Below are 15,201 nucleotides of genomic sequence, written 5' to 3'. Positions count from 1 at the left end.
GGCTGCGCTGGAGCATCCTTCGGTCGGTGCGCCCGACTGCTGCTGCTGCTGCTGCTGCTGCTGCGGCTACTGGTCGTCCCCATCCACCGCCGCTCTGCGCTCTGTAGAGTATAGGCTACTGTAACCTGCTCTACCGTCCCGACACAAGTAACACACAGGGCCAACAGAGAGGAGGTGGAGAAGGATGAGAGGTGGAGTCTGCGTATGAGAGAGAGAGAGAGAGAGAGAGAGAGAGAGAGAGAGTGTGTGTGTGTGTGTGTGTGTGTGTGTGTGTGTGTGTGTGTGTGTGTGTGTGTGTGTGTGTGTGTGTGTGTGTGTGTGTGTGTGTGTGTGTGTGTGTGTGTGTGTGTGTGTGTGTGTGTGTGTGTGTGTGTGTGTGTGTGTGTGTGAGAGAGAGAGACAGAGACCGACGAAAATGTGTGGGATGCGGATTTTATGAATCAATAGGCCTATGCCCCGATGAATGACTGACTGCCTGCCTGATTGACTGACTGATTGAATTCACATCATTGGATCATTTGTTTAGGCTCGAACCGCCGTTGTTGTTGAACCAACGTAGGCCTACAGTTTGCTCCGTTTGCTACCGTTTCATTTGCTGCATCCTCGGATTGAACTGCAACGACATAATATCTATTGAACTGTGAATCAGACAGACATGAATAGTGGTTCTACTAATACAGTGATACCAACCAACCCTGTGGCCTGAAGTAGCCTATCACTGGTCATCACAGCCATACTTGCTGAACAAAACTATAGCCTACTATACCTACTGCCTCCACTATTTTGGTTTTTAAGTCTTTCTACAAGATGTGTAAGCATTTCTTTATGGAGCTGGCTTTTTGGGGAACTGTCACATCGAAAACATGAAAAGACAAACACTAACTGTTGACACTCCACTGGAGGATCACTGTTGTGTTGTAATTGTATGGTGGAGTTAATTTTACTTGAATGGAGGGGCACCAACCATGTGGAATGAATGTGTCCTATGGCAGAATCATAAAGTGGGCAACACTCACAGGGCCCCTGACCACCGGCAGCACAGTATCAACATGCAGCGCGAGACACTGCAGGTGAATAGGAGAGTATTAAGTAAATGTTTTAATCCTCACAATAAAAATATTTTGATTTATTTCAATAAGTAAAAGTTCCTCAATGTGCAGTGAACATGCAACGTGGTTGGAAAGGTTGGACCCAAGAACTCACACACAAACAGTCAACGTGGAGTTTAAGAGAGTTTATTGGCAGAAAGGCGAGGATCTAGGAGGCAGGGTGTGGGGGTGGGGGGGATGGCCATGGCAAGCGGCTTGGCAAGGGGATGGAGCTGGGGACAGAGGAGCAAGAGAAGCAGGGGAGGTAGCCAGAATACTGGAGCAGAAAACAGCAGACAATGGTTAACCACAAGAGGAAGGCTTAAACTAGAAAAAAACTCCCGACAGAGTCATTTACAATGATCAGAGCCTGAGTTTACTACTACTGTTGTAACAATCAGTAACAATGAGTCCATATTAGACCCATACTGTACATTCACAAATTGCAAACATATACACACACACCCTAGAATGAAAAGAAAAGAGACAATATGGAAACTGATAACAGAACACAGAACATCATGTGAGAAGTATTTTTAATTAGGATACTAGACTAAACTTAAAGATTACTCTGGGGGCGCCCTTAGCTCAGTTGATACGGCGTCCCCCCCCCCCCCCCCCCCGGGCCGGGCCCAGCAGCAGACCCGGGTTTGATTCCAGCCCGCGGTCGTCCTCTGCATGTCACTCCCCTCTCTGCCCCATTTCACCTCTGTCTCTCTGCACTATCAATAAAGCATAAAAATGCCCAAAAAAAAAAAAAAAAAAAAAAAAGATAAGTTACTCTGAAGCTGCCACACATAAATACGTCATTTAAATGGTCATTGTTTCTTCCTTAAAGAGCTGCAGTCATCAGTATGAATTTAGACAAGGGCTGCATCAAAAGAATATCGTGTGCTGACTTTTTCACAATTAATTATTTGTCTACTGTCCTATCTGACAGAGAGAAGCCTCACAATTGAAAAGTACGAATCATGATTGACACTTTTGCACAAAAGAATAATTGATGATCAAAATATCAATCAATTGACTTGCAGCTTTAGTCTAGACCGCAGCATTGCATGATGATCTTAAGTGTGGATACAAAACAACATCAAATCAATAGCTGTATATTCTAATTTTGAGGCACTGGAAAATATATAACGTCTGAAATGACTGCTTGATAATTGGTTTTGACTGAAGAAGGTGAGGTTATTGAAGAGGTGAGGTTATTTCAATGAGTTGCTTTGTGCTGGTATAGGCTAATGTAAGCCTTGAGCCATGTGGCCTCAGGGAGATGGTTAGCGGACTACAGAAGTCTGCGGCCCAAACAAACGCTGACTCAAGTGACATCACTTGATTTATCAGACTAAACACAGCTCCCCCTGACCGACGGCTCATTTCTAAGAGCCTCTAATGACAATGCTTTTGGGAAGCGGGGCCCATTGGTGCGTTTCCTAGGCGATTTACATAAAGAGCGGGAGACGGTTGCAACACACAAACTTTAAAAAAATTATTCTGGCGTAAACATTTACCATTTTAAATAACTTTTTTTTAAATAAATAACACATCATACCTCAAATTACAAAAACCTTTTGCTAATGAAATTGAACTTAATGAGTAAATAAGGTCAGTTTAGCTTAGCATAACATGATTAGCTTACATTAGAATCATGAAGTGGGGCGCTTTACCAAAAACAGTTGCCAGATGCATAAACCTCTGTGTACATTAAACTGTTTGTATGCACAGATGCAGACTCTCCGTCAGATGTATAAAGCTGTTTCTAAGCCTGGCTCTGCTCTCAACATGGATACTTCTGCAGTCCACCAGAGGAACAGCAGAGAAGCAGCGAGTGTGTGGCATCAAGCAGGTTCTAGAGCAGCAGAAGAGCTGTCCTTAACACGTGGCCGTTCTGCACGGGCTGAGGCTATTTATAGCACCGTATCACTAATTCATCATCAAGTATCGCATGTAATCGCCATAGCAATATCTTGAATTATTATTGAACATCAAAAGAGCTTTCACAAAGTGCTTCACGATTCATAAAAAAAAAATGATTATTTAAACAGGGAAAGAATAGCAAAATAATTTTTTAGGATGTCCCAATCCAGATGCAGTAGGCTTTACCACAAAATACCCGGATGTTCAACTATACACCTGGTTGTATTTTTGGCTATATGCAAACCAGCATGATTTTTTTTTTGTCTGTGCTATAACCCACATCCATAAATCACATCAAATGAGCCACCGAGAGAGGACAACCAGCAATGTAACTAAGCAGAACTGCCAAGTCCAAGGTGCAACGTTATGACGAAAACAGTATGTCCCAATTGTATGCTAACTGTGTGCAAGCTAAATTCTTTTTATGGACAGCTGCAGTATGTAGTATAGTCAAAGGAAAGAGTATGTGATTTGGAATGCAGGGCATGTGTATGCTGGTCTGAAGTATGCATGAGGTGTGCTGTGTGCACACTCTCACTGCACTTTTCTGATTTCATAAATATCAGTTTAAAGTATGTGTGGTTAAAAAAGGCATATTCCTTCATTTTATTCCTTTATACAGCAACCCCAGGACTCTATAAGGATAGGCATAAGGAAATGGATGGATCCAGATTGTTCAAGTTGAGACATATTTACGTTTAAATGCACTTGAAGCTGCTCATCCTGTAAAACTGGGGCTCTCTCAGAGATAAATTATTGATTGGATTTTGTCACAGCTGTTTCTTTTTCTTAATGTTGTGTGCAGGTGATAAAAAAAATCAGCCATCGTGTACAGTAATGTAGTCAAGCAAAGCCTACATGTAGAACTTAAAGGTAAATATCTGAAATGTACTGAATGCCAGTATACATGCTGTTTCAGATGTGGTTTAGTGTCTTAGCACTGAAAATGGTTCTCCTTTAACGCAAGCACACTCCCCCCCCCTCTCCCTGTGCTGCATCACTCCCTTCCTCCACTGTCTTTTAATCTACTAAAACACTTGGCTCAATTAGAGCGGAGCAGGAGGGATATGATAGAGTGTTTCACGCCCACCGCCCATTCTCTCTCTCTCTCTCTCTCTCTCTCTCTCTCTCTGTTCCTTTCCAAGATAGTCCCTCCTCCTCCACCAGCAAGGGAGGGAGAGAGAGAGACAGAGAAAGAGAGAGAGAGAACGATATTTGCTGAGCTCCACAAAATGGGGAGAAAAGACTGCAGACCATCAGATCATTAGTGCTCTCCCATTTTCTCTCTCTCTTTTTTTCTCTCACACGGTGCATTCTCTCCATTTCTCTCTCCACTTCTCCATCATCATCTCCACTGCTCTCCCTAGCCCTCTGTCTCTCTCCCTCTTCTCTCTCTCTCTCTATCACACACTAGTGCAGAGTGAATGCGCTGGTCTGTTGAGAACAGTCTGCAGCACTGTGCTCTGCTGTATAGGAACCACTGCAACGTCACTTGAATGCACTGACACACACGCGCGCGCACACACACACACACACTGTACTATGGCCTCATTCGGTGGAAAACCCTTAAGCCCCCCCCCCCCCAACCTGCACTCAAACACATGCATGGTCTGGGTAAAAGCTCTGCATTGAATTAAAGATCTCCTCTTCCAATCCAACCCTGTCTCCCCGAAATTCAGTTTATTCTCTGTTGATTTATTCAAAAAGCAAATAGGCTTTCTAAAGGAACCCCAATGCCACCTGGATTATGTTTATTATTAACATAGGAACCTATAGCAAGTCATGACATGCTGTAGTCTATCAGCAAACGGTTAAAACTGACTACATATTTCATTTTTTGCCTGTGTATGTTCTCTTGCAATACAATCTGCTTGTTGCAACTAAAGCTTTGTCCATGGTTATGTTGAGAGACTCACAACACTTGTACTGTATAGGTTTGGATAAAGATTGTGGTTTGGTGGTAATAAGCACACGGCCATGCAGTCAAGTGCAGTTAATTACTCAAGTTAACTCACAGTCGAAATGTGGTTATGAAACAAGGAACATTCTATTCAGGCGACCGTATATGGGGGTGAGGAATGTCTGATTGGTTTCTCCCTATATATCCTGAAACATTTGCCTGGCACCGCCTGCCTACCTACTTCCTCTCAATTTTCTTTTCCCTTCAGTTGTCAGTCTGTTTATGCGGTTTATTTGCGGGTTTTCTCCCTGGCAGAAACAGAGGGAGTGGCTGAGCACAATGATGTTGAGGTTGTGCGCCAGTTTCAGTTGAAGTCAGAAGCCGGTGCATGTCATATGTCATGACCTAAAGGTATGCGACTAGTTGGCAGATCCAGAGTGGCATTGGGCAGATCCAATAGTTTTAAACTTCAACAGACACCCGCCTTCAAGTGAGTTAACGTTTGTTAATTGAGCGAATCCAGACCTTCAAATACAGTAGGGGAGAATGGGGTTATCTGAGCCACTTTTTACATTTGCTCCCCTCTAAGCGAGCTAAAATGATTTATCACTAAAATTTACCCATTTCCCATTAATTCAGGATGTTTCCTAGAAATGGGCATTAGCAGAATTTTTTCAAGACAAAGGGCAGTGAAAATATGATTGTTTTAAAAAAAGTTGTCATGTGGCTCACTTTACCCCAGCTGTGGGGTAAACTGATCCACTTACTTTTTCCACTCTGAAACTACCATAACAACACATATTGTAACAGTTAGAATCCTGAAAGCTAGCCACACATTCCAGAACTAATGTCGGACAAGTAAAAGAATGATGGGGTTTGGTCAATTAAGCAAAGCAAATTTTCTAAACACTTGAAAGTAACTCTGAACAAAATCAAATACAACATATTGAAATTCAAAAGGTTTTAATAAGATTCAAATGAACGATAGAACCAGTTAGATTAGAACACAGTCTGGGGGTCAGAACACAGGACCCTTAGAGCCAGCTAGTGTCTGGGGGTCAAAGCATAGGAAAATCAGAACCAGCGAGAACAGCCTGGGACTCAGAACACAGGAGAAGACCCAACTGGATTATAACATCGGCCTGTCATGCTCTACAACTAGGCCTACTCTACATTCCAGCCCTGAAGGTTACAGGGAAAGATGAGAAGGTGCTCTTTCCGTGTGGTTGCCCCAGGTCGTCTTCCTGGTGTATTTCCTTGGCATGATGGCTTTTCTACAATGTGTATGACATTAAAATAAAACATTATGTCATGTAATATTACATTAAAATATGTTTAAGACTAAACTTAACTTGTGCCTCATGGTGGGGGAAAGTGAGACAGTGGCTCACTTTCCCCCACAGCATTTGGCTCACTTTCCCCCACCACCACAATTTGATAAAAAACTACCTCTCTTAGCATTTCAGGCTAATCTTCAGTTATCAGCATCACATTCATATGTCGGTAGTTCATCAACACGTATGATAGAAGTTTTTCTATGTGAATACATTTGCTTTGGCAGAACAGTTGATTGAATTGATAGCAAGAAAATTTACTTTTACATGCAAAATACCTATTTTGGTGAAAAAAACATGCTTACCACAGCACCATGAGGTCCTCCCTTTCAGGGCCATGGGGAAATGAGAGGGGCTTGAAAACATATATCTCACATGACCACAAATGTTTTCCGTTGCCTAGATACAGGGGGTGGCTCACATTACCCGATGCCTCAGATTCCCGCGTTCTCCCCTACAAATTAAATGATGTACGATGGTCTGGTAGGACCAGGCTACTGAAACATCACCTATTGTGTAGAAATATCAGCTTACAGTCTCTTATTCCCAAATGAGAATATGGATCAATAAGCAGGAGAGGTAAACATGATTCGACAATTGGTTGAATATTGGTAAGATTTGACCAATCAGATTCGATTATGACAAGTTTTTGTTGAGGACACCACAGTCTGCAGATGAACCATGCAAATGCTAGGTTTTATTTTAAAACAATTTAACGCGCAGGGCCACTAACATAAGAATGTGAGCTGGAAACAAAAAGCTTTAAGTCTGTTAGCATGCTGACTAAGAATTATCTCACAAAAACAAAGATTTGACCCAACGGAAATGTTGACCTGATGATGACGACGCAACAGGACAGTATTAAAAAGGGGTTGCACATCACAAACCATTTGTATTATGTACATATTAGTTGTTCCTAATATTCAAATGGTGACTATGCAGCATTTTCATTAAAAATTAAATTATATAGTCACAAAAAAGTTAAGTAAAAAGCTCAGTAGGATTTAGTTGTACCTTTCTCATTACTAACCTCTGTAGCCTAGTCTGTACTTGCTAGCAATCAAGCTAGTCTATTTTTTTTTTTTTATTAAATTGCGGCCCTGCAGGGCAACTTAAAACTATGCAATTTATTTCTGAAGAAGACAGTACATTTGCATCTTTTTAAGAAAAACTTATTTTTCTAATTATTCGTTTCTTTTCATTGCCGTTTTTAAAATTTGTTCAAACATGGTGAAACCGCTCATGTTTTGTTTTTTTAAAGTATAAAACAACTAAATTGTGTGTGCACTGCCCTGTTACCGTTTGCATGAACCAAGTCTGTGAGGGTGTAAGCCACATGTCCAGAGGGAGTCCTTCTTCAACATATACAGTGGACACCACTTTATCTGTCAAGGTTATATTTAAAATTTTGGCTTTCATCATATTTCTTTTCCTTTTCCCCTGCAGTGTATGCAGCAGTGCCCCTCTGTTTCTCTCTCTCTCCCTCTCCTCCCAGTCCTTCCATCCCCTCCTCTTCCTCAGCTCTGCCCTTACATTTGATGGAATTTGAAGATCAGCTGAACTCAGCGACCCTCTGTCTCTCTCTCTCCCTCTCAGGATGTAGTATTAATGCTGAATGGGCTGCCGGTACAGCTAGAGCTTTGACTTTAACACACTGACTGGAAAGACTGAGAAAGGTTTGCTTCAAATCTGGGCTGTGAACAATGTGCTGTGTTCAGTAAATAGTTAGTACTTCAGTTAGACATTCTATAGTATTTTTGGCTTTTTGAGTTTTTAACGCAAATTTTTTTCTGAATTTTTCTGATAATGGCAGAACTTGAGATACCTGGAATTAAAAGGTCTATTTTAAAACTTAAAAACACTCCCACTCAGTCACTCTATCTTGTTCTCTCCATTCAGCATGTGTGCCTCCCTCTCTTCCTCTCTCCTCTCCTGCCCTCACACTATGGACATACAGAGAAACCGTGGAGTGGATAGCCTTGTATCCGTGTGTGTGTGTGTGTGTGTGTGTGTGTGTGTGTGTGTGTGTGTGTGTGTGTGTGTGTGTGTGTGTGTGTGTGTGTGTGTGTGTGTGTGTGTGTTAGTGTGTAAAGAAGAATTTTATATAAGTTCATTAATAAAATATACTTGGATGAAATGTATAAATAATTCAATTAAAGGCCGAACATGGAACTTTCATTACATTTCTACTCAATTGCGGCGCCAATGGCAGCAAAGGGAGCTGCAGCCATGCGTGCTCTGTGAGTTAAGCGGTTACAACGATGGATGAAGTTTGACTAACACTATCATTCCATACAACTACATTAGTTGAGCCGTTTAAGCCTATTCTTCTCCTGTTTATATGCAGAACATATGCGAACGCACAGAAACAGCAAATCCTTTGGGTTTAAATGGGAAAATCCCACTCGATTTATTTTCAACTTTAACTTAATCCTATGCTCACCCCTTCCTTGCACAGCAGTATTGTTCTCTGGTGAATGGGGCTTCATGATATTTTCTTTAAGTTGTAACACACTTTTTCAAACAGTTAACTCACCTCTCAAAGTGACACACAAAACCTTATTCAAACCACTGTGCCAAAATACTGCACACACTCAGTAGCAGCCTATTGAAACTGCTCTCTCAGTTGAATACTGTCTGCCACTGTGTGAGCTCTCTGTTCTCATCCTATAAAAGGAGAAGGAATAGGTCAGGGAATAGGGACCCCTGATTGGGTACGAGGCACTCGTATAAGTTGCAGTAATTGAATTAGACATTATTTGTACAGTCTGCAGAAAAACAGGTACTTGGCCGGCCGTTACTTGTCAATTTACTGCTCTGTGTTTCACTGCATTCGCACTCTTGGACGACAACCATTTCTGGAATGTTTTGAAGTGTGTTCCCACGATGCAATGCAGTTGTGTAGTTCAGTTCAGTTCAGTGCTTTATTTGTCCCGAAAGGGATTTTTATTTTTATTTATTTTTTATTTTATTTTTTATTTATTTTTAATACAGGGACAGTGCATAGTATTAAACATTTCTGTCAATATGCCAGAATTAGCCAGAAGGCTATTTTTCATCTGCAGTCCCTAGACAAATTTGGTAGTAGTGGTAAAGAAACAAATACAATTTAACGGGGGCGCCTTTAGCTCAGTCGGTAAGGCATCCCCCTCCCGGGCCGGGCCCAGCAGCAGACCCGGGTTCGATTCCCACCCGCGGTCGTTCTCTGCATGTTACTCCCCTCTCTGCCCCGTTTCACCTCTGTCTCTCTGCACTATCAAATAAAGCATAAAAATGCCCAAAAAAATATCTTTAAAAAAACAAAAAAAAAAAAATACAATTTATCAAGAGACATAAGAAAAGACATAAGAGAAAATAACCTGACCAAGTGTTCAACACTTGTCAAGTGCAGTTTTTGCAGGAAATTGTAAACCTATTGCAATCAGTACTGTGGATCAGAGGCCACATGCAATACATGGTGGAAAGTTAGAACAGGTTACATGAAGGAAGAATGTATTAGAATGCATTGGTTTAAGCCAGGTGTACTATTCTGGATCTGACTTAAAACAAAGTCCAATCAAAGAAGAAAATACCCTGATAAACTGTAAGTCTTTTTGATTTATTTGTTGTTTCTTCCTCACATTTGCAACCTCTTAAATTGTGACCTGACTCCATTGCATGCCCAAGGGCATTGGTCTTATGTTGGAAGAGGGGACACAGTGTCCGCCGTGCTGACAGTCCCATGGCACAGCAGAGGATCGGCCTGGTGTGTTCAGCACCACGGACAGCGCCAACACTACTCCTCTCTGCCCGGAGAACTAAAACTGAAAAAGTAACACAACTGGCTCGTTCCAGTCAACACAGGAGCTTGTCAACTACAAAGGGGAGAATAGATGACTATACTTGTCTCTGAACGGGATTTAATTGTGAATGAATACAATTATTAAAGTACATTTCTGTCAGTTTAGAATACAAACTAAGTGCACAACTGAAAACAAGATGTGTGTATGCTGTGATGTTCTTTCTGCCAGCCTTAAAATTCCCTCTCACTCTCCTCTTTCACCTCTGTTTTTTTGTAACTGTGAATGAGGAATTGCAGGGGTCGCGGCTGTTTGTTATCATCACACACTCACATACATGAACGCATGTATTTCCTTTCACACACACACACACACACACACACACACACACACACACACACACACCTCAAAGACACACACTCCCCCTTTCACAAATTCAGACCTACACACAGAATAGACTATTAGCACACACATAACACACACACAGAGACACAGAGACACGTACACGCACTCAGTTAATTAAGTTAACATGCTGACTAAGGGGCTATGAAGCTCTTTGTGGTATGAGAGAGATAGGGGACACATGCACACAAAGTACACACGTACAATCTACACACACGTGGACAGGTTGAGGCAAAGTCAACCTGGAGAGACCTGTGTTATGACATTGCACCAATACATAGCGAGTGTGTGTGTGTGTGTGTGTGTGTGTGCGTGCGTGCGTGCCAGCGACCTCATGGTTACAGGTCAGCCCCTCTGCCGTCCTACCACTAAAGCATATGGGGACTGACTGTGGTCACGGTTTAAAGGAACCAACTTTGATTGTTGATAGGAAACTGGCTGACTGTGTCAAACACTTTGTCCAGCCCTCCACCCACCGTGTGGAATATGAGGCTTTCTAACAGTGTCACACCACCTCAGCCTTTTTCACCTCTCACAAAGGAGGGTCATTTTTCACAAAGCCACCATAGGTCCTAGTCAGGGAAATATGCTTTTGGCAGAGGGTGCCATTACAAAAATGCCAACTTTAAAAAAATGTAAAATGTCCTGTCACTGTGACCTCACTGTGTACATACTGCACCTCATAAAATCAAGGGAAGGATTGACGATGTTAGCAGTCTTCTCATTTTTATCATATCACATGTATCCACAATGATATCATGATTCAGCCATACTACACTACTACATGAGAAGTTAAGGGGGGCGCTAGTGGCTTAGCACATGCCAAACACAGGTACAACTAATCACCCTAATTGCTGCATTGCAATAATTGCTGGAAAGGAGCCATCGTTAATGCTGTAATGTTACCAGTTCCCCCTGGGCTTATGCTGTTGAAACAAGTCAAAATGTCAGCTGTAATTATTCTGATGTGTCAGATGTACAGCAATGTACATACAGTAGTTGCACATAACATCTGTGTATGATTTATTGTGTGTATGATGCATTTACACCTTTCTTTCGTTTTTATAATTTCTTACACATTGACTTTGTGAACTTTGTGTTACCTGCATTGTGAACTTCACTTAATGATAGGACCAATTTGAATACGGTAGGTAAAAAGTCAAGACGATAGACATAGATAGGAGAAAGTGTCAGTGATAAATTGATCGCTGTGCTGAGTTAGCACAATGAAAATAGTGTGTGTGTGTGTGTGTGTGTGTGTGTGTGTGTGTGTGTGTGTGTGTGTGTGTGTGTGTGTGTGTGTGTGTGTGTGTGTGTGTGTGTGTGTGTGTGTGTGTCTGTGTGTGTGTGTGTGTGTCTGTGTGTGTGTGTGTGTGTGTGTCTGTGGAACAGTGAAGCAAGCAAAAAAAACAAGAACACTGTTGGTACAGCATTCACAACCAGGGACAGAGCAAGCAAGAAAGAGCTGTGTTTGTAATTACAGTGAGAGCAAGATGTTTTACATGGAGAGAGAGCGAGAGAGAGAGAGAGAGAGAGAGAGAGAGAGAGAGAGAGAGAGAGAGAGAGAGAGTGAGAGAGAGAGAGATTCAGTATGTAGCAAAATGAAAGTTTTTTTTTACATTTATCAAATAAAATACAATAAAATCTAATGTACTTTTTTTCTATTCGGACAAAGTCAGGTTCACCTTTCTCCTCATTGTTTCAAGCATCCTTCATGCCCTCTCAGGGTATCCATACCTCATTTGACAAACACACACAAACACATCTTCTTCTTCATCATTTTCAAAAATAAACAAAATATTTCCTCAACAATGCAGGCAACGAAGGCGACCTATTACATCAGTGACAGACAGACGATGAAGGGCATAAAACTGCATTGTTGCTACGCTAAGAGAGAGGGAGAGAGAGTCTTTACCTGGATGTCTCTCTTGCCCTCTCTTGCACACACACACACACACACACACACACACACACACACACACAGTCAAATGCGCACACACACATACACACATGCAAACGCTCAGTCACACGCACACACACACACACACACACACTGTGCAGTACAGTTCCGGCATCTGTTCTAGGATCTGTTGCACTGCAGTGTGGTGCACGGGGACATCTAAGGGCCAAACAAGAGAACTGCAGGAGAGCAAACCACTGCAGTCTCTCCCCCTCCCCACCTCATGCGTCCTCCTCTCTCTGTCTCTGTGTGTCTCTCTCTCTGTCTCTCTCTCTCTCTCTCTTTCTTTCTGTCTCTCTCTCCAATCCGTCTGTGTGCCTCCTCTGACCTCCTCCTTTCATCCCCGCTCCATTCATACTCTATACCTCCTCTCCTGTTGGCTTTTTAAAGATGACAGTTTTGGATGTGCTGCAGGTTGATCATACGATATAAGAGATGATAGGAGTAGAGAGGGTCAGGTCATTAAGAATTCATTGAGATGATAAATGTATCGATGTATCTCCTGTTGTTAGACATTGAGCGGAGCTCAAAACGTGTTTTGTAAGATATATAACACATGAACCTGAAAGATTTGCTCAAAGTTGTTCCAAGGGTTAAAACCACCTCAGATGAGTTCACTGAACTTCAGAAAATAAGTAAATAAAACTTTCATATATTGAGAACAATCAACAACTGTTTGGTTACACTGAAAGATGTGTACACTTTGGACCAAAACATAAACAGACAGACAAGCCCAGAATAAAAACAAGGGAAACGTGGCATTTTAAGTTTATTTAACTGCTGTCCTTCACCAACCTCTGTTTATAATCTATATTTATTGTGTTTTTGACATGAAACATTTTGGATGTTGTGTCTGTGATAGTGGAAGGGATTCACAGTAAATGAATTGCCCTTCTTAGGATCAATAAAGTTGTCTAATCTAATCTTATCTAATTAACGTTAAATAAATACAACTTAAATATTTGCATTAAGGCCTTGATTTTAAATGTGTTTCTAAGTAGTGTGTATATCGTGGATATAAGTGTCAGAACAGTAAAAAGGATCTCATGAAAAGTTTGAATGTTCTTTTCATAATGAGATACTGGGCCTGGCTGCAGCAATGTGTCTGCTCCACAAGCCTTTGCAGAGGGGCTCCCTCTTGTGGTCATAGCTGAAATTGCGATTATGATGCCAATTAAAACTACGCAATAACCAAGGTGTCCTATTGGTTATTTTCCTCTCCAGTCTTGCAGTAGTTAGAACGTGGAATTCGATCCCTATTCATATAAGAAACTCAGGAAGTGTTGCTATATTTAAAATAAGCTAAAGTATTGGCTGAGGTCTGAACAAGCATGCCAACACCAATGATTGCTTGAGCTAATGAACTATTTATAGTCATGTTTTATTGAGGTATGCAATGATATACATTATGAAGGCTTTTATAATTAAATATTGATGTAATGTATTTGATTTTGAATTGTTATATATGCTTGCTAGTTTTTAAATTGTGCAATATCCTTGTAAAAAAAATATATATTTAATATTAATAATTATCATTAAAATGTGTTTTTATTTTAATAAAAAAAAAGCTGTACATTTCAAAGATGGCTGCCTGTATGTTTTGCATGACCTGAGAGATGGCTGCACATAGCACAGGGCGCCCCCACTACACTACCTGTGACTGTCTCTACTGCACAGCCATTATACATGAGCGGGGAGGAGGGCAGGACACTGCTGAGGGATGAATAATTAAAGAACACAGACAGACGGAGAGAGGGAAAAAGCACAAGGAATCACGCACACAACTTCACATACTCTGGCCCAGTTAAAACCTGCTACACTCTCAGAAACAAGGGTACAGCGGGAGTTCATTTCTGTCTACCAAAGGTACAAATAACACTAATGTAACCCCTAGGTTTATTTATTGGACCTCAAGGTAACTACATGTCCCTATTTAAATGCCACAATGACACATATTAATATATGTTTTCCTATCAGTAAAAGGTGCATACTTGTAACCTTTTTATTTTAAATGTTAAAAGTGGGGTAATGGTAGAATGTTTTTCAGACAGTTAGCAGATTGTGAGGAGATATTCACTGATTTTGACAAAAAGTTATTTGTCAACAAACATACCTCTAAGGTACAATATCAGGGCGACAATGGCCGTTGTTTACTATCAGTGTGTACGAACGTTTCAAGCACATCCGGGACTTATCAATAGTTTTTGTTTCATTGTGTTAGTTAATATAAAATCTAATCTTGGAATTAGGATATAAATTACCTTTGGATGACAGTCCTTGCTGGATTGCATCACTTTCGAATTGCTTCTTTTTTACTTTACTTTAGTTGGTTGGTGCTAAGTTGTAGGCTGATTGAAGTGACTTGAGAGAAAAAATAAAAAAAGGGCACCGCCCCAGTGACGAACCATTGTACCCGAAAGGTTCTATAATGTCCTTTTCTTCCTGAGAGTGTACAATCCACATACACAACACACATAAAAATACACGTGAACTCATCCTTTCACACCTGTGTTGTAAAGGTGTGCTACTAAATCCTCCATTCTTTAGCAGACTTTACATGAGCATTTCACTTGTTTTCTTGCTTACAGCACTACAGTAGTGTCCATAGTCTGATGTGTTCTATACAACATCCTTAACAGGCTCACTTTTCTACCGGCTCAACACTTCTCCTCCATCGTTCCTCCATCCATCAATCAATCCCTCTTTTGCTCATCCCTTGTTACTGGCTAATTAATCAAACTAGCCTTCCCTGCTAATTGTCCTACCGTTTATAGGAGCACTGCAGACACCAGGGAGAGAAAGAGAGAGAGAGAGAGAGAGA

The sequence above is a fragment of the Ammodytes marinus genome, assembly GCF_949987685.1.
Source record: "Ammodytes marinus genome assembly, chromosome: 16".
NCBI lineage: Eukaryota > Metazoa > Chordata > Actinopteri > Uranoscopiformes > Ammodytidae > Ammodytes > Ammodytes marinus.
Note: the sequence above shows the minus strand (reverse complement) of the source record.